Source organism: Triturus cristatus, chromosome 5_1 (assembly GCF_964204655.1).
Source record: "Triturus cristatus chromosome 5_1, aTriCri1.1, whole genome shotgun sequence".
Taxonomy (NCBI): Eukaryota; Metazoa; Chordata; class Amphibia; order Caudata; family Salamandridae; genus Triturus; species Triturus cristatus.
Window position 1 is genome coordinate 951,007,694 of NC_140587.1, and position 18,432 is coordinate 951,026,125.

The 18,432-nt window shown below is 45.1% G+C and overlaps 1 protein-coding gene across 2 annotated transcripts in view; it reads left to right on the forward strand.

Moving 5' to 3' along the window:
• The window catches only part of ZBTB14 (zinc finger and BTB domain containing 14), a 120,304-nt gene that overhangs the window by 20,129 nt on the left and 81,743 nt on the right, over positions 1-18,432 (forward strand). For both annotated transcript variants that reach the window (XM_085606009.1, XM_085606008.1), the window contains exon 2: positions 15,823-15,938. The gene's annotated coding sequence lies outside the window, so the exon portion shown is untranslated. The remainder of the gene's footprint in view (positions 1-15,822; positions 15,939-18,432) is intronic.

An 18,432-nucleotide genomic window follows, 5' to 3' on the forward strand; every position in this document is an offset into this window, starting at 1 on the left:
GGAGCTGCCCAGTGGGAGTTGATCTCTCATCCAGCCAAGAGCCAAAGTGCGGCGCTCGCTTCAGGGACACCACACTTTTTTTTTTCTTTCTTTTTTTTTTTAACTTTAATGAGCGCGGCGCCGTCTTCACGGACACTGCGCTCTGCAATGCAATAGATGTTGCTTTTGCTATTGTAAATGACAATGCCTTTTAATTTTTTTAAAGGCATTGCCATTTACAATGCCAGTAGCTCCAAAACTCGCAGTTGCGAGAGCCATTGCATTGGCATAGCCAATAGGTCTCGCCTTTGGGACCTTATAAGTGTTTAGCCATGCAACAGTTGATGTTGTTGCACCAAATATATTGTGCTGGATAACTAAACACTTATAAGGTCCCAAAGGCGAGACCTATTGGCTATGCCAATGCTTGTTAATTGTAGTGATTTAGATAGATATAGTGAACCTATATCTTAGTAAGTGGTGGAAGCACCCTCTTACACAGTCTGCTGTAGCAGGCCTGTCGTGTCATTTTGAATGGCCTCTCATGGGTGGCATAATACATGCTTCAGCCCATGGGAGGCCTCTGGGGTATCTGTGCCCTGGGTACATGGTGTACCATATACTAGGGACTGATAAGGGTACCCCAGTATCCAATCTGGAGTGTACCTAAAGTACATAAACAACAATGTTAAGGGAGTAAGCAGATAGACTGGGGTCCTGGATAGGAGGTTCCCAGTCAGACTAGTCAAAACCAGAGATACATCAGCAAAAAGTGGGAGTAACCATAAGAAGCAGATCCTACTTTCCTTCAGTAAGCGCTATATAACTGCAATTACAATACAATCCACCCCACCCCAATCTACCCACTTCAATCTATCCCACTCCTCTACGATCTAATTTACCCCACTTCAATCCACCCTAGTCTACCCCACTCCAGTCCACTATACTGCAATTTACTCCGCTCCTCTCCAATCTGCCCCACACCACTCAGTCCAACACAATCAACCCCACCCCACTCCAATGTAACCCTTTCCCCTCTACCCCAATCTACTTTGCTCCAATCTACTCCACACCACACCACTCCTACCTCCCCCAATCTAATCTACCCCACTCTAGTCTACTCCACCCCACTCCATTCTAACCAAATCTACCCCACTCCAAATGACCCGCTCCAATTTATTCCAGTCCAGTCTACCCCACTCTTCCCCAACCTACCCCAGACTGCTCAAATCTACCCCACTCCATTGCAATATACCCTTCTCCGAAACACCCAGTGTACTCCACTCTACCCCTCTCTACTGTACCTCAATCCACCTGACCACACTCAACTCTAGTGTATCCTGCTGCACTCGAATCAACCCCACTTCACTCTGCCCTAATCTACCACACCACTCAAATCTACCCCACTCCACACCAAAGCACTCCAAACTCTCCAATCTATCCCACTCCACCCAAACTACCCCTCTCCACTCCACTCCAATCTACCAGATTCCACCCCAATCTATCCCACTCCAATCTACTCCGCTCCATTCCAGTTTATCCCACTCCACGTTATTCTCCAATCTACTGCAGTCCATTCCAGTCTACTCCATTCTACCCCACTGCAATCTACCTCAGATACCCCACTCCTATCTACCCCACTCCACTTCAACCTATTCCACTCCAGTCTACCCGACTCCACTCTACCCTAATTTACCCAACCCCACTCCAATCTACCGTAGCATACCCCACTCCTATCCACCCAGTCTACCCCACTCTACAGCACTCTACCTCACTCCATTTCACTCGGATCTTCCCCACTACAATCTGCCCCATTCCACTCCAATCTACCCTACTTCAATCTACCCCAGTCTACTCCATTCCAGCCCAATCTTACCTACCCCAATTTACCCTAGTCTATTCCACTCCACTCTACCCCGCTCTAAACTACAGCCTAATCTAGCCTACTTCAATCCACTCCAATATACCCCACTCAACTCTACCCCAGTCTTCCCTACCTCATTCCAATCTACACTACGCTTACCCACCCAATATTTCCCACTTAACTCCACCCTAATTGACCCCACCACACTCCAATCTATCGAACTCCACTCCACTCTTCCCCAATCTACCTCACTAAAATCCTCCACAATCTACACCACCCCTATCTAACCCACTCCAGTCTACCCCAATCCACTCCACTGTACCCCAATAGACTCCTCTACACTCCCAATATACCACACTCCACTGAAAATCTACCCCACTCCAGTCCAATTTAACACACTAACACACTCCAACTGCAGTCCACCCCACCCAACTCCAATCTACCCCACCCCACCCTTCCCCACTTCAATCTACCCCACTCGAGTCCCGACTCCACTCTAGCCCGATCTACCGCACTCCAAACTACCCAACTCCAACCTATCCCAATCTAGCTCACTTCCCTCCAATCTACCCCACTACAATATACCTCAGTCTACCACACTCCATTGCAATCTACCATGTTTGAATCCACCCAATCTACCCCACTCCAGTCTTCCCAACTCCACTCCAGTCTTCCCAACTCCACTCCAGTCTTCCCAACTCCACTCCAGTCTTCCTAACTCCACTCCAGTCTACCCTAGTCCACACCATTCTTCCTCAGTCTACCCCACTCCACCCAAATCTACCCCACCCAACTCCAATCTTCCCCACCCCACTTCACCCTAGCCATCCTAATTCAATCTATCCCTACTCCAACCTACCACACCAATCTACCCCACTCCCCCACTAAAATCTACCATGCTGTACTGAAATTCAATCTGCCCTACCCCAGTACAATCTACCCCACTCCACGCCACTGACCTTTTGCCATGCAGAACAGCAGCCACACTGGTGTGCAACATGGCTAAAACACGTTGCCAAAGCCATTAGTTCTCATGTAGGCGAGACCTATTGGCTTTGCCATTGCTTGTTCTCAATGGTGGAAGACAGTGAGGTGGTTAGATGGCCTGAGTTCTTCAGCAGGGAATATGACAAATGTTAGTGACTGCAATAAAGTTTGTTTAACAATCAATATCCCAGATTCTAATTATGTTGGTCAGTATACATGAACTCAAGCAAGAGGGGCACATGATGGTGTTAGTTTTTGAGATACAACATATGTCTGCACAGGGTATATGCAACAAAAAAAAAGGAGACATTTCACCTGGCCCTCCCCCAATGTAACTTTACTAAGTGACAAATAGTTCTTAACCTGTGGCTCTAGAAACCCCCGAGGGTCCACAAGCCGTACTCAGGGGGTCCACGGCTGTTTTACAAAGTTGAATCATAATAAAATTAACAAATAAAAATTAATTAAGAATATACAAATAAAGAAGCTAATCATTAATTTGAATACTTTTTCAATATTTGTTTGTGAATTAAACAAAATATTTGAGCATTTGTATGGTGTATACTTGCTTTTGTATTTTTCCGTATTGTTATGAGGTTCAAATCATAGAAATTGTTTAGGTCATGGATCCGCGGCTTCCAATAATGACTTAGTAGGGCTCCCGGTATTCTAGTAATGATGAAGAAGTCAACATGTTAAGAATCGCTTGTTTAGTGTGTTGTTGACGCTTTGCCACAGCTTAGTTTGTTGTGTCATGGTTTTTACAAAAAATTATTGAATAAACTTCAGGCCCTCGTCAGTTAATCTAAAAAATAAAATATACTTGGATAAAAGCTACAATCTTTTTTCCACAAAAAACACATTACCATAGTAGTTAGTCCCTGGCACTTGAGCCAACTACTTTATGTGTGAATATGCTTCTTGATAAAGAGCCTGATGAGGTTAAGCAGTAGTTGAAGTAGGCTTATCCACTGCCTCATACTGTGCGCTGTAGTATACAGAATTAAAATGTGCATGACACAATAGAAGACCAGTAGATGAAGAGAACCTGTCTGAAAGCCCCTATAATTTGTGTGTGTGTTTATTTTTTATATCACTGGCGGATGCAAAGGCAAGTCTGAATGAGTACATCAATGTGGTTCGGCTGCTACTTTATCCTTGGTCTCGATGCCATTTTCAGTGAATTTAAATATAATTTGAGGAACAAAAAAGAAACAAAGAAAACATAGTCGTCGAGGAAATCATCTTGGATTTCCCGGTATTGGAAACCCATTGAAAACAATATGCTATTGGCAACTGTATATGTTTGTTCTTTAAAATTCTGTTTCTCAATTTGACAATCCAAAAGTAAGCAACGGTACAAATCGAACATACAAAATTTATATCCACAATCCAGCCCAAGTGGGCAAAACTATGCTTAGCATAATCAAATTACTTATATAACATGTACTTTTGTTAGGCCTGCATACTATATAGATCATCAATAATAATGATGTTCAAGTGAATATAAAAATGTCAAGGATATTTCAGCAAGTATACATACAATGAATAATATGTGAAGCCCTGATGGGCAAAACTCTGGTATATCAGCTCTTTTGGTATCTTCTCATTACCTTCAAGTGCAGTCCAATTGAAACAAGCATTGGCATAAACAATAGGTCTCGCCTTTGGGACCTTATAAGTGTTTAGCCATGCAATAGTTGCATAACTAAATACTTATAAGGTCCCAAAAGCGAGACCTATTGGCTATGCCAAGCGGCCGTGCGGCCGCGAAAATTATCGCGATCAAACATCAAAGCGGCCGCAAAGTGAAAGTAATTGGGTCCAGCGCAGCGCCCGCGCACATGCACTGTAGCTCTAGGCTGGCCTGGTAGCACTTTTTGGAGCCCTCTCAAAAAGTCTCGCCAGACCAGCGCATGCGCTGGGTCAGGCGAGACCTAAAAACGGAAAATACCATCAGAAATGCCCAAGAGTTCATTCTAAAATAAAGTAAATACAATAAACAACTTTTATGAGTTTTGAAAAGGTTATGCTCCAATAAAAAATGGTTTCGTCCTAAATTGAAGAAGTTTTGATCGTACTAAAATTATGTATACAGATTATTTATAGGGGCTTTCAGCCAGCCCTCTTTATCCATTGGTCTGTTGTTGTCATTCATGTTGTTTTCACTTTATACAGCTTATTAGATCATAAAACAAAATATGATGCCAGCACTGCCTTTTGTGCTATACCCAATACACGAACAGTAGTCCTCTGTCCACTTTTGGTGCACCCCTGTAGGTCACAGGACAGATGCTGGCTTATGCATGGTCGTGGACAGGTCTAGGCCTCTGCCACACACTAGATTAGCATAACGCTGTTGCCAAAACAAAAGTTGGGATATCAGATGCTCATGAAGTCAGGCACTTCGGGCAGTGGTACTTACCTGTATACCAGGGGTCTCCAACATTTTCTGTAGTGAGAGCTACTTGTTCTAAAGCAAAGTTCTTCCGAGCTACTAGCCTATTCTATCACTGTAAAATGCTGATGATATGTATTAATATTAAACTATGACCATTCTAAGTACGATTATCAATGGAAACCACCCAAACATTCCATGTGAAGTTTTCAGCAGAATGCTAGGATAACATTTACAAATATTAAATGCCTCCTCCACCTGAGTAATCAATTAACATTCAAATCACCACATGCCATGTGCCGCAAAGGGCATAACCACAGCAGTGAGGCTCCCCAACTCAAATTCAATTATCATTCGGCTAACAACTTTAAATGTGTTTTAGAATTGCAATATTTTGTCTTCATTAGCTTATTAGTTTTGGGAAATACACGTATCTTTCTATCAAATACCACTTTCTACTATGAGCAATCAAACTACATTTTCCAGAAAGAAACCTTTTCTGAAAAAACGTCATTTTTTTTCCTTTGAAAATCTAAATCGGTTTATGTAACCTGACCGGTGTGTAGTACCAATGTGTCGTGATTTTGGTCAACGTCTTTAGCGCTCAGGGTTCGCCCTAGTTCCTCCTCCCATCTTGCCTGTCCTGCTTGAAATGTGTGTGTCTGTGTTAGAAGTAAGATAGCATATAGCTCAGAGATCAAGCCATTGTCTGTCGATTTTTGCCAGGACAGGAGCCATTTCTCGTATTGGGTTAAGTGGTGTTGTGCATTGGGGTGGTTTGAAGGGTGTGTGATCCAGTCTCTAAGTTGTAAGTAGTGAAATCGTTCAAATTCCGTGAGCCCAAATTCTTTGCGCATTTGAGGGAAGGAGTGTATGCCCTCCGGGTCGAAGAAATGGCCCATGGAGCCGCAAGCTGAGAGTTTCCAGGTTGCGAAACCTGTTGCCGTGGTTCCCAGGGGGAAGTCTGGGTTCTCGAAAATGGGTGTCAACGGGGACAATGGGTAAGTGTTCAGACCCATCTTGGTGCGGTTATCGGGGCTAGATTTCGGGGCCTGTGTGCTTTAGGAAGAAATGGGAACTTCCAGAGGGACCTTCTTGCGATTGCTCTATCCTGAAAGAGCCAATGCTTCTCCGACTCTGGGCGGCTCCACTCCACTAGATATCTTAGTTGCGCCGCTTTGAAATAGAGATGTAGGTCTGGGATATCCAAGCCTCCGGCTTCGAGTGGGAGGTAACTCAAGGATCTTTTCATGCGTGGCTTCCGTCCCTGCCAGGTGAAATGCGCTAATTCTGCCTGGAGTTTGGCGATCATGCCCTGTGGTGGGGAGAGGGGCAGGGTTTGAAAGAGGTATAATATCTTAGGAAGGATCGTCATCTTGCAGGCCGCTATCCGTCTCAGCCAGGAGATTTGGAGGTGTTTCCACCTTCCTAAATCATGTCGAATTTGTTGAAAAAGCGCCTTATAGTTACTATCTACTGTTGCTTGGACCGTAGGTGCTAGATTGATCCCCAAGTATGGAATTGTCTCGGAGGTCCATTGGATAGGATAGCGGTCACCAGGTGATCTACTGTGCATTGGGGCACAGAAAGATTAAGGACTTGAAATTTATCTATGTATATTTGGAACCCTGATGCCGTCCCAAAGGCCCCCAGTTCCCCCATAAATGCTGGTAGGGTAGTAGCTGGATTCACCAGGGATACCAGAACATCATCCGCGTATAGGCTAATGGAGTGCCTGTCGACTCCGAATGGTACACCGGTAATGTCTGGATGGTCTCGGGTCGTCTGGGTCATTGGCTCCATATAGAGCGCAAAAAGCAGCGGGGCTAGAGGACAACCCTGCCGGGTGCCTCTATGAATTGGGAAGGGAGTGGAAGTGTAGCCATTGAGACGAACTGTCGCTGTTGGGGCTTGATAGCAGTTTAGAATGCGGATCCTACATTTGTCCTCGAACCCAAAGTGTTTTAGAACTTGCTCCAGAAATGGCCAGTGAACCCGGTCAAAGGCTTTCTCTGCGTCGACCGCTAAGATCATATATTGCCCTTGCAACCCTGCCCGCATTTTCTATGATATGTAAGGCTCATTTAGTATTGTCGCTAGTCTCTCTGCAGGGGATAAAGCCTGCTTGATCCAGGTCCACTAGAAAGGGGAGGTATGTATTGATCCTATGAGCTAGAAAACTAGTGTTAATTTTGAGACTATATTCAAAAGAGAGATGGACCCATAAGAGCTGCAGCATAGTTTGTCTTTACCCGGTTTCGGAAAGACTAATATAGAGGCCATAAGCATCTGAGCTGGGTTTGCCCCCGGTTCGGAGAAGGAGTTGTAAAGTCTTGTTAGAATGGGTATTATTATTGAACAAAAGAACTTGTAGAAATCCGCGGAGAACCCGTCAGGACCCGGAAACTTTACGAGTTTAAGGCGCGCGTTGGACAAGATGACATCGTCAATGCGAATGTCCTCAGCAAGGGACTCCGCCTGTTCTGGGGTGAGCGTGGAGGTTTTAGCCTCCCTGAGATATTGAGATCCGCCCTCTGCGTCTAGAGATTGGTAGTTATACAAGTGCACATAAAAATCCTTGAAAGCCTTTGCTATGTCAGGACCGTCTGAAACTAGATCCCCCTGTGTAGAATAAATCGCTGAAATACCCTGATTTTGTCTTTTGGCCCGCAGAGTGTTAGCCAAGCGGTGGCCGCATTTTATCTCCTCCCACGTAGTAAGAGTGGCACAGGCGAAGGGTGGCATATTCCGCCCTGTCTGTATCTAACGCTGCCAGTTGAGCACGGGTGTTGGTTAGTTGGCGCCAGACCCTAGGGGCACCTGTGCGCTGGTGTATGTGTTCAAGTTCTACGGTCCTTTTGGTAAGATCCTCTCTATTTTCCCTGTGAATCTTATTGTCTGCTGAAGCTATTGCAATAAGTTCTCCACGTATAGCAGCTTTAAGTGTCTCCCACAGTACCGCGGGTGATGTCTCAGGGGTGTCATTGTGTGTGAGGTAATCTTTAAGCAAGTGTTGGATTTGCTTTATGACCTCTTTGCGATGCAACTTGGAGTCCCTTAAGCACCAGAACCTGGAGGGAGGGATAGCCGGGGGGAGAGACAGCGAGATCTCGACCACCCCGTGGTCAGACAGCATAGCTGTGTGTATATCTACGTCTTTCGTGAGTGAGAGGATTTCTCGTGTTCCCAAGAAGTTATCTAGCCTGGCAAATGTTTTATGTGCATTAGAGTAGAATTAAAATTCCTTGGACTGTTGGTGTTTGGCCCTCCATAGATCCACCACTCCTCACTCATGTAATCACTCCTGCCCTTCCTTTGACAGAGCCCCTGTCTGGCCAAGTCTCTGTGCTGATCTATCCAGTGAGTTATCAAATACTAAGTTGAGGTTCCCCCCTAGAAGCACCAAGTGATCCCCCATTCCCAGCGCCCTCCCCAAGGCATTATGTAGAAGCCCCTCTTGTTTCTCATTAGGAGCGTAAATTGAGCCGACCACTAATGACCTCCCGGCTAGGGAGAACCGGTGCAAGAGAAGTCTGCCCTTTATTTCTTCGACCTTCTGCTCGACCACTCCCCGAAAGGATTTGGCCACTCCGTCTGATTTGGAAGGGGCAGATGAGAAGAACTGCTGTGGAAAGGCCCTTGACTCCAATCTCTGGCAGTCCCCAACTAGGAGGTGATTTTCTTGTAATAGGCAGATATCTGCATTGAGTGTGAGTATTTTAAGCAAACTGCCTGTCATGAGGGCAGAACACGGTCACCTGCTATGTCCATCAAGAACCCGCCTCTCCTCCCCCCGCCAGCTGTATTGAACAGTGTAACACATTGTACTGGTCATATGTAAAAAAAAAAATGGAGCATCCCCTATTAGAGTAATTGTGGGACCCAAACAATGCCCTCCCAAAACAAATGAACAACAAGAATAATGAAAAATGAGAATTCTGTCTTACTTATAGTCCTGTGGCCAGACGAAGCCACTTGGTAAGTCCAATGTAGGTATAAAGGTGGCCAATGGTTTGACTCCCCTCGCCCGCCGCCCCCTCCCATGTCTATACGTTATGCAAACATTGGGCCCAGTAATTAGGATTCATCTATTTTTGCCAGAGTTGATGGAACTGCTTCCAGGGCGTCCTGTTGGCCCTTAGCGATCGCCTCTGGGTCCGGCTTAGTTGAGGTTCGGCGATGACCCACTTTCTGCCAGCCACTTCTCCGCTCTCTTTGGGAGGGGGGTGGAGATCCGCCTGCCTGCTGCTCCTCTGGGAGCTCAATTCCAAGTACACCGCATGTCTCGGTTAATGATCGTAATTGATGGAGTTTTCCTCCCCCGTGAAAAATCAGACGAAAGGGGTGGCCCCAGGAGTAGGAAATTTCATGGCTGCAAAGATGTGTTTTCGCTGGGTGGAACGAACAGCATTTTTGCAGTGTGAGGGCTGCAAGGTCTTGGAAAAGGGTTGGAGAGTGGCCCTGAAAAGCAATGGGGTGATTGCTGCGTGCTTTTCTCAGAATCTCTTCCTTAACTTGAAAGTCATGCATGCAGACAAGGATATCCGGTTGGTTAGAAGTGTTCTGTCTGGGGGAACCCACATGGTGAACTCTGTCCAGTTGAATTGGGGGCTCTGGGGAGCAGCACAAGATATGATGGAAAAGGTCACGGACAAAACTAAAGATGTCCTCACCCTCTGCTTTGGACGACACCCCCCTTATACACACATTGTTCTTCCGGGAACTATTCTCTACGTCTTCGAGATGTGATTGCAATTCCATGTGCTGTTACCGGAGACGAAGAACTTCCTGTTGTAGTGACTCTGTCTCCTCTTCTCGGCCCCCTTTTCTGTCCTCCAGCTCCGACACTTGCTCCCCCAGAGCGTCCACGTCCCTCCGGGTCTCCTTAATTTAATGGGAGAATTCACGTTTTAGAGAATGTAGCTCTTCTCGTAAGGACGTGAACAGGGCCTCCATAAATGTGCGTGTCACTATCTCTTCTGAGGATTGGTCAGCTAGTGACCCTAGAATGCCCAACTGCAGATTTGTGTCCTCAGGCGTGGTCACCCCTGGGCGTGAGAGTAGTTCTTTTATTAAGCGTTTTTTTAGGGCGCCCGGATGCTATGATGAGGCTTCCATATCCACTTGCTATAAATGTTCACCTGGGTCTCAATGCCTCCTCTCACCCCGAAAGCAGGTGGATTCTGTGACTGCTATGATGGAGGTAGAGCTTCACCTTTTGCGGACGCTGCCTCGCTATGGCAGTTGGAGCTCACTGAGCTGCTAGGCTTGTCAACTTCGTGGGGGAACCCACTCCTCGCCTCAGCAGGTCAGGCTCTCCCTACGCATGCTCTTGAAGCGGGGGCCCTGGGGACAGGCGTTGTGTGCTGGCTCCCAGTGCTAGAGGGGGGCACTTTGCTCACGGGTACCTCCGTCCCCTGTCACCCCTTCTTGCTCGGGCTCCCCTGCGTGCGATATTGAGGAGTTTAAGTTCCGGCTGAGATTTAGGCCGCGAACCTCATGCTATTTCACGGCTGTCGCTTTCCTCCTTCAATGGCTGCTAGGCAGTAGGAACTCAGTCCAGACCGCGCCACCTGGCGAGTGGGGATTGACGGAGGACGGGTCCTGGAAGGGCCTTATTGCGGTTCCACTCCTACTCCGCGGGCTGCTTTCCTCCCCGGGTCTTGTCTTTAAATTTCGGGGCCTCGCGCCTTGCCGAGTGTTTCAGCTCACCTCTGTGGAAGCTCGGTGGCGTGTGTTGCTAAGGCTGCCTCGGGTGTTGCCTTCCTCCTCCGCCCTTCGGAGTACGAGGCCGCGGTGCTTGCGTGCCCAGTCGTGGTATACGTACCGCAGCCTGCGGGTCGTCCTTCTCCTGCTGCCGAAGGCGTTTCCCTCGAGGCCCCCCTGGGACACAAATTCCGGGATTCCACAGCCTCCTGTTATACCGGAAGGCACTGTTGCTCACTCCAGTGGTGCTTGAACCCCGAACAGGGCCCGGAAAGCGTTTATTAAGGCGACGGTAGGCAGGAGAGTCGTTGAGGCACGTCCTACCTCAGCGCCATCTTGGCTACGCACCGGCATTCCTATTTAAACAGAAATCAGTCATGGCGCCAGACAGATCACATCGTTCACCTGATTCTGGTGCCTATCAAAATACTGTATAACATTATCTCACATGCAAATTATTTTGTTTTCTTCCTACAGTTTCTTACTAGGGGTGAGTGAAATTCATGAAATTTGCTTTTGTGTATTTACACTAAATTTCCGCAAAACTACACATGATTATGCATAATGTGAATCCATCATTTCTTGCTATATTTTAGAGTGAAATGCGTCATTCCCTCAAATGTTTGATGCAAAAACACATATTGCCCTTAAAAACTATTGCAAAAAGGCAGCACAAACAACAGCTGGGTCCCTTTTTTTCTGTCTAATGCTTTTGTGGTACATTTTTATCACAAATGACATGTAGTTACACATAGTTTTGTAATGGCATCATTTTGGAAATTTGGCATAGCAAGTGTAACACGAAGTTTCTTAAATAGCACAATTTACATTTCAACCAAGCCTATTTCTTACTATAATTCTAAATCCTCAGATTGTATGCCATTTTAAAAAGCCCCCCCATTGTGTTCTAAAACCTTCATAAAAATCTGACCTTGACTTTCAATAGTTCCCTTTTCTTTCTTTTAAATGACCCCCTTCCCTTACCTCCATCCACCTTATGCCTCCTCTTTGAGGATAATCTACTGTGTTGCATGCTTGTTTCCTTCAATTATCCTTTATTGTACTCCTGCAACTTGCCTACATCTCATTTCATAAACCATAACCTCCTTTTCTTTGAAACCATGTCTATTCAACCTAAGAATACTTCTATCCTCTATTTTATCTATTAATCCCACCAATCATTTCCAATGAATCACATAGCCCCGACTAATAAGCACATATAACTCTTGTTAATCTAATTTACCACAAAGATACTGAAGTACATGTATATAGACCCAATTAAATGCAGCATGGGGTGATTGGTTAGCCCGCTTCAGCCTTTTGGTAAATTAATCATGAATAACAGCTTTCTACTCTTTCTCAAGCACACAAAGTAGTTCCCTTAATTCTAGAGGCTACAATGGAAATGTGTGCTTTTGAAGAATGTTTTTTTTAATTTGAGGCATGTTTTTATGTTTGCAAGGGCACAGGAGCTCCCGCAGCAATTAACTTTTGCAAAAGCAGTGACGAGACAACAATGCGCATTGGCAAAGCCAAAAAGCTCGTAGCCAACTCCATTCCTATTGAGACTGCCAATGCTTGCTAGTAATACTATCCAATTTAATTTGAGGACTTAAATATTGTCAGTGGCTGCTCGGCAGAGAGAGTGCTGCGGTGCGGGGGATAGGCAGGGTGGAGGGCTTGATGGCCAGGAGTAAAGTAAGTAAATAAAGAAATACAACTATTTACCTTGCGCTCGCTGCATCGCCGAGTTGGCGATGCAGCCAGCGCAAGGTAAATAGTTTTATTTATTTATTTACTTACTTTACTCCTGCCCTTCGTATGTCCAACAAAACTACCCCCCCCCCCCCCACCCCCCACCCTGCCCGGCCCGCCTCACCGGCCCGCAACACTCCCTCTGCGAGCCGCCACTGAATAGTGTGAGTTACAAGAAATGTGCATGTCGGCTACTTTTCTGCTGAGTGAAAACAAGCATATGTGTGCACACTTAATGTTATACATGTGTACCTTTTTTAGTCTGCATATGCCGGTTATGTTTTAGAACTGATCTTCTAATTTGGGTTTAGCCTATCTTCACACTTGGACATTTAAAAGCACAGTTTACATAAAGAAAACGCCCAGCAAAACAATGTTGTCTATTTCATATCTATAATGTAGGTGTCCCAGTAGGAGGCATTGTTTTATTAAGGATATCAGAACTTAAAAAAAGAAGTATAGTGGTATATTGTTGTACTCTGAGTGGCCTTTTGAAATGACTCCTGCTCTGAGAGCAGTTTCTTTGCATTAACAAGAATTTGCTCTTATGAAACGACGCATTTTAATGACAAAGAATGGTTCCGTACTTTCACACTTAATGACTTACAGCTAAACATTAATGCTTGTTTTTATGATAGAGACGAAAGTCCTGCCTCAGCACATCATTTAGGGATAGTAACAATGTGCGGTGATAGTCTTACCTCGATAGTACTGTTTAACCCGTCAATCTAGCAATCAAAGACTGATAGTTGATCAGCTATCTTTTGCAGCGTCTCCACTGCTGCATTGCACCGCAAGTGCCATCTTTCTTATGTAGCATATGTAAGTGTATGTGGAATATGTGGCAGGTACAAAATCTTTCGTTAAGCAAAAAACAGGATTAGCCGCATAATTACCTTGTCAATATCGCCCTCGTGTACGGGTTCTTCACCCTCGAAGAGAGACACAAATTACCTTGCTCCCTAAACTAAATGGGAAACAAGTGTAGAGTTAACAATGTTCTTAGTTTAACAGTTCGACAGTTATAGAAAGAGGCCTACTGCTCCTAACTACAATATTACTTCACACTCTCCCTCATCTGTCGAAATTGATGTGTCTGATAGATAACTTGATACCCTACACCTAGCTTGCATAGTACTGAATCTCTTCAGCAGTAGGATAAATGCTTTGGCTTGCAGGGGGGTGCAGTGCTTGCTTTTTCTTGCCCCTTTACTGAAGGTTACGAAGCTGGTTGTCATCTGAGATATCTTTGCCGTTCAAGCTGATAGCGCCTCAAGGCATCTGGATTGTGGCTGCCCCTGAGTTTGAATGAGCTGGTTACAACTCCCTTCGTTAGAGTTCCTTGTATGGCAAGCTGTGCTTAAGGACACTAAGGGGCAGAGGAACATACCTTTAGAATAGCGATTTCCTAATAGTGATTTTTTCTGAATCGCTATTTGGCATCACTATTCTAAATGTATGAAAGTTTTCTTTTTAAATTAGCAATTCCTAAATCAACCTACTTTATGAATATTATTGAGATACGTCGCAATTTGACACCCACTAGGAATTGCTGCCTTCACAGGGATGGTGGCCTGCTTGGGTCAGAAGATCACCATGTCTGTGATTTATTTTTAATAAAGCAATTTTTTAAATGCAACCCTTAAAGGAAACGGGACAGCGTTTAAAAAAAATGTTTCTTCATTTTGTTTCTGTTTGTTTAACAAGGTGCAGTGGTCCCGTGACCAACACTGCCTCCTACATTTGATGACTACCTCTGTCAGTGGTACTCACAGGGCTTTAAGTGGGATGTAAAAGCTGGGGGGGGGGGGGGGGTCTCTCAAAGGGGCATGGTCAATGTAATTAAGGGCGTGGCTTAAAACACGTAAGCTAAAAATCTGTGCTTAGCATAGTGTGCTGCCCGACTTGTATTTTGCTGTTTGTCGTTGCATACAAGTAACATCATAAATACAAGAAGTCAGGACTATTGGCTTTGTCAATGGTTGTTAGTTGCATAGATAAATAAGCAGCAACTATGGCTTGTATATAATATTAAAAAAGCTTCCACTTAAAGCCCTAGTGACATCACGAGATTCAAAAAGTTAAGGGAAATTCAGTGAGAAAATGACTCTCTTTAAAGGATTTCCCTTCCCCTACAACGCTCACCTGGCATGACGTCATGCTGTAACTTCTCCACTAGTGAGCAGTGTGAGCACTCCCACACTAGTCAGTGTGAGCACGCGCACAAGTGAGCAGTGTGAGCATGCGCACATGATGTGCCTGCTCTCACTGCAGTCCGGAAAAAACACACGGACCACCTGTGCCAGGGCAAAAATCAGAGCTCGATAGAGACCCGTTATGAGGCCCCTTTAAAAAAACTTCCGGTGCTCAGCACCGGTGAGACCTGGCCCTCTTAAAGCCCTGAGTACTCCTATCCGAAATTCAAGTGTTTTGATTGATTCAGCTGATTTAATTATCATTGTATGCAATTTTTATAATGATATATGGATTGTATCGATATGTCAGTACAATTCCTACAGTGCTCCATGTCCTGAAAATGTATGAATGCTCATCCTTTGTGAACAGTCATAGGCTCGATTTCTCTTGTTATGTTACTGACAAACAATCACTGGTTGTTCTGCCTATGTCATCAAAATTGCTTTTTCCCTTGTTGATTAAAAATGTTAGCAATAAAGAAGTTTTCAGTAGAGGAGAGAGAAATTAAGAAGCAGAGGTGGAGTAATGTATGACATACTGCAGTCTCTCGATATAGTCACCCTCAGTGATTGAAGAGCAAGAGCGTAAGTGCAACCTGTCCATGAGACTAGCAGTTCGACTAGCTACTTAAGATAATCACACAAACACAACTTCAGTAACAACCATCAAATGTCCACCTTTCATGTTATGATATATGCTTTTTAAGCTAGGTATACTGTAGTAAACATATGAATGCATCTTCACTAGTCTGCATCCAAAATTGCACCTCCATACAGTATACACACACAACACAAATGCTCATTTATAGGTATCCCCAACCTCTGCCACATAAAAATCCTGCAGTCTGTCTGTACCTCAGGATGTTACTCATATGAATTGTTATGTATTGTCACTTCTGACTTGCATTCATATTTCTATTTTCTTTGTCAATGTCTAGATTTGTCGTTGCCGAACCTCAAAATATTGGACTCATCAAAATATATTTATCTGATTCCAAGGGTAGGAGTTCGACAATCTGCTGATAATTGAGAAGAACAAACTCCATTGTTCATGGTATAGTATGGCATTTTCTAAATAACATTTTATTTAATGACGGTATGGAATTTAATACACCTAAACAGCATTTATTCCATTTTTTTTCAGTGTATCTAGTTGTAGTAATAAAGAACCGTTGCATGCTAAAAATGACACTGGTTAGTGAAGTCAGCCTCAAAATTTTTGCAGCTTATGAAATATATCATAGCATCGTGTTGTCAACGAGAACCTACAGACCAATAGACTGAACAGTTTATGGTTGCTAGTAAAATGCTCACCGCAGACGGGTAATTATTACCATGTAAATGTCTGCATCAATAGTGACAGTCATATCAGGATAGTAGAATCATAATTCCCCATTTCTCCTCATATTATAACCGTGTACGGGCACAATACATCCTCTTCCTACACAGTGATAGTTTGACTTATACAAGTAACCACCTCTCATATTTTCAGTGCTCCCAGAGTATAACGTTATACCACACATGCCAGGTTACTGTACGACTGAAAAGTTCCTATTTTTGACCTTCAGTCTGAATTCATCCCATATTGTGTATCTCATCACCTTGCTGTCCCTGCCTCATTTACAGAAAATCCATTTCCACAACTACCTATTTTTTTTAGTTCACATAACCCATCAGTGAGACTTTGGGAATCTGGTCTTCTCCATTACTGCGCTTCCCTGCGATACACCAATCCCAAACCCAATGCCAAGAACACAAAAATCAGCTTGTTCTTCTTTGCCAGGACCAGGCACTTAGGGATAACTATTTTTTCTACCTAAACACCTAACTTGTAGTGCACTCCGTCAGGAAGGAATGACTTTGCACAAACCCCAATGTAGGCAAAAAAATTGTGTCCGTCCATGCATCTTGGAAGGGTATGGTCCTTATTCTAATTTATTATGTACTTCACAGCAAGGTGATTAAGCAAGTGTGAGACGTACAGTAGCAACATAAAACGGCTACTTCAGAAAAACTCTGGTGTGTGAGTAGAAGCTCCTCCAGTATGTCGTTCAAGAGGAACTCTATATCTCTCCCTATTAGTTACTGTAAATGTAAATGTAAATGTGTCTTGTAAAGCGCACTGCTACCCTGAGGCCTCGTGGCGCTGTAGACCGCTGGGGAACCCGTCCTGGCTATCCCTGTGAGATGGTCCCTCCTGGGTATCTCCAAGGTGAAACCAGGCATCCCCGGCGAATGTGGGGGGCCGTTGTGGAGATGAGGCAAGCTAATGCCCAGAGTTGCCGAGTGTGTTCCTGGTTAGAGTAGGTACCGAGGCGAGAATTATCGAGTCAGTTTTGACCCTGGTCCACGACCCTGCCGCGTCGGGAATTGAACCCTGGTCCCTGGCCGATTCTCTGCTTGCGGATCTGCCGCCTCTAACCAGTGAGCCACACCTCTCCACTGTAGGAATTAATGTTTTAAATCAGGCCTTATAGTTCCAAAATGATCTTTCTCCTTTGCCCCAGACGTCTATTTACCTTAGAGGCAACATGCTCTTCTGGTAGTTGTATCATTAAGGTGGTTTAGTCTCTTAGAAAAAAAGTTTCCATTTACATTGGTGGAACCAGGAAATAATGGAAGAGGACTGAGACCTGAGTCATTTGGGACAGTAAGCCTGCCTGCCCATCAAAGAAGGAATGCATTATATAGAATTCTGTGCACATCCCCAGCCTACTCAGCACTGTCTACATTATGTGAAAATCACCTCTTTATTCTTCTCAAACTATCTGAACCTGTCATTATACATTTTAAGTGGAAAATGTGTCAATGGGATAGGCTCCTGTGCAGCATTTAAGTAAAGTATCAACACCAGGACCCTCATTGTGATGGCCGTCGGACGAGCATCCGACTGCCACCGTATCAGGATGGAGACCGCCTGACATGTAGTCAATGGCTCCACCTGCCATATTATGATCCAACCACCGTGAAGGCGGTTGGAAACATGCCTTTTTCAATTGCAGCTTGTGCTGCAGCCCAGAAAATTGCTGCAGCACTAGCCGCAAATGAGAAAGGCATGTTTGTAAACATCCATGCACCGTGTGCCAGGCACCATGTGGTGCCTGGCACACGGTACATGGATGTTGGGGGGCTGGTCCCATAGTGGATGCCTATGGGGGGACATGGGCCCTGCTAGGGGCCCCCAAAGTCCCTGTCAATCTGCCTTTACATAGCGGTCGGACCGCCATGGAAAGGCAGAGGGAAAGGAACATTCTAATCCCTATGGCAGTGCCTCTGCAGACACCGCCACCATTGTAGGGATAAGGCTCCGACCGCCGCCTCGACTGGCAACTTGAGCCAGTCTTAGGCAGTAGTCTTGCCGCCAACCCAAATTGCTCTGGCCGCTGGCATTGTAATCCGGCGATCTAACCGATACTCTGGATGTCGGATGAACCAACACCGACGGCCTGACGGTGGCGGTCTGCCCAACATCCTAATCGGGCCCCATTTAAACCATTAGGCCTGTTGCATAGCAGAAACCTCTCTCTAGCTGCGGTTTCCTTCATAGA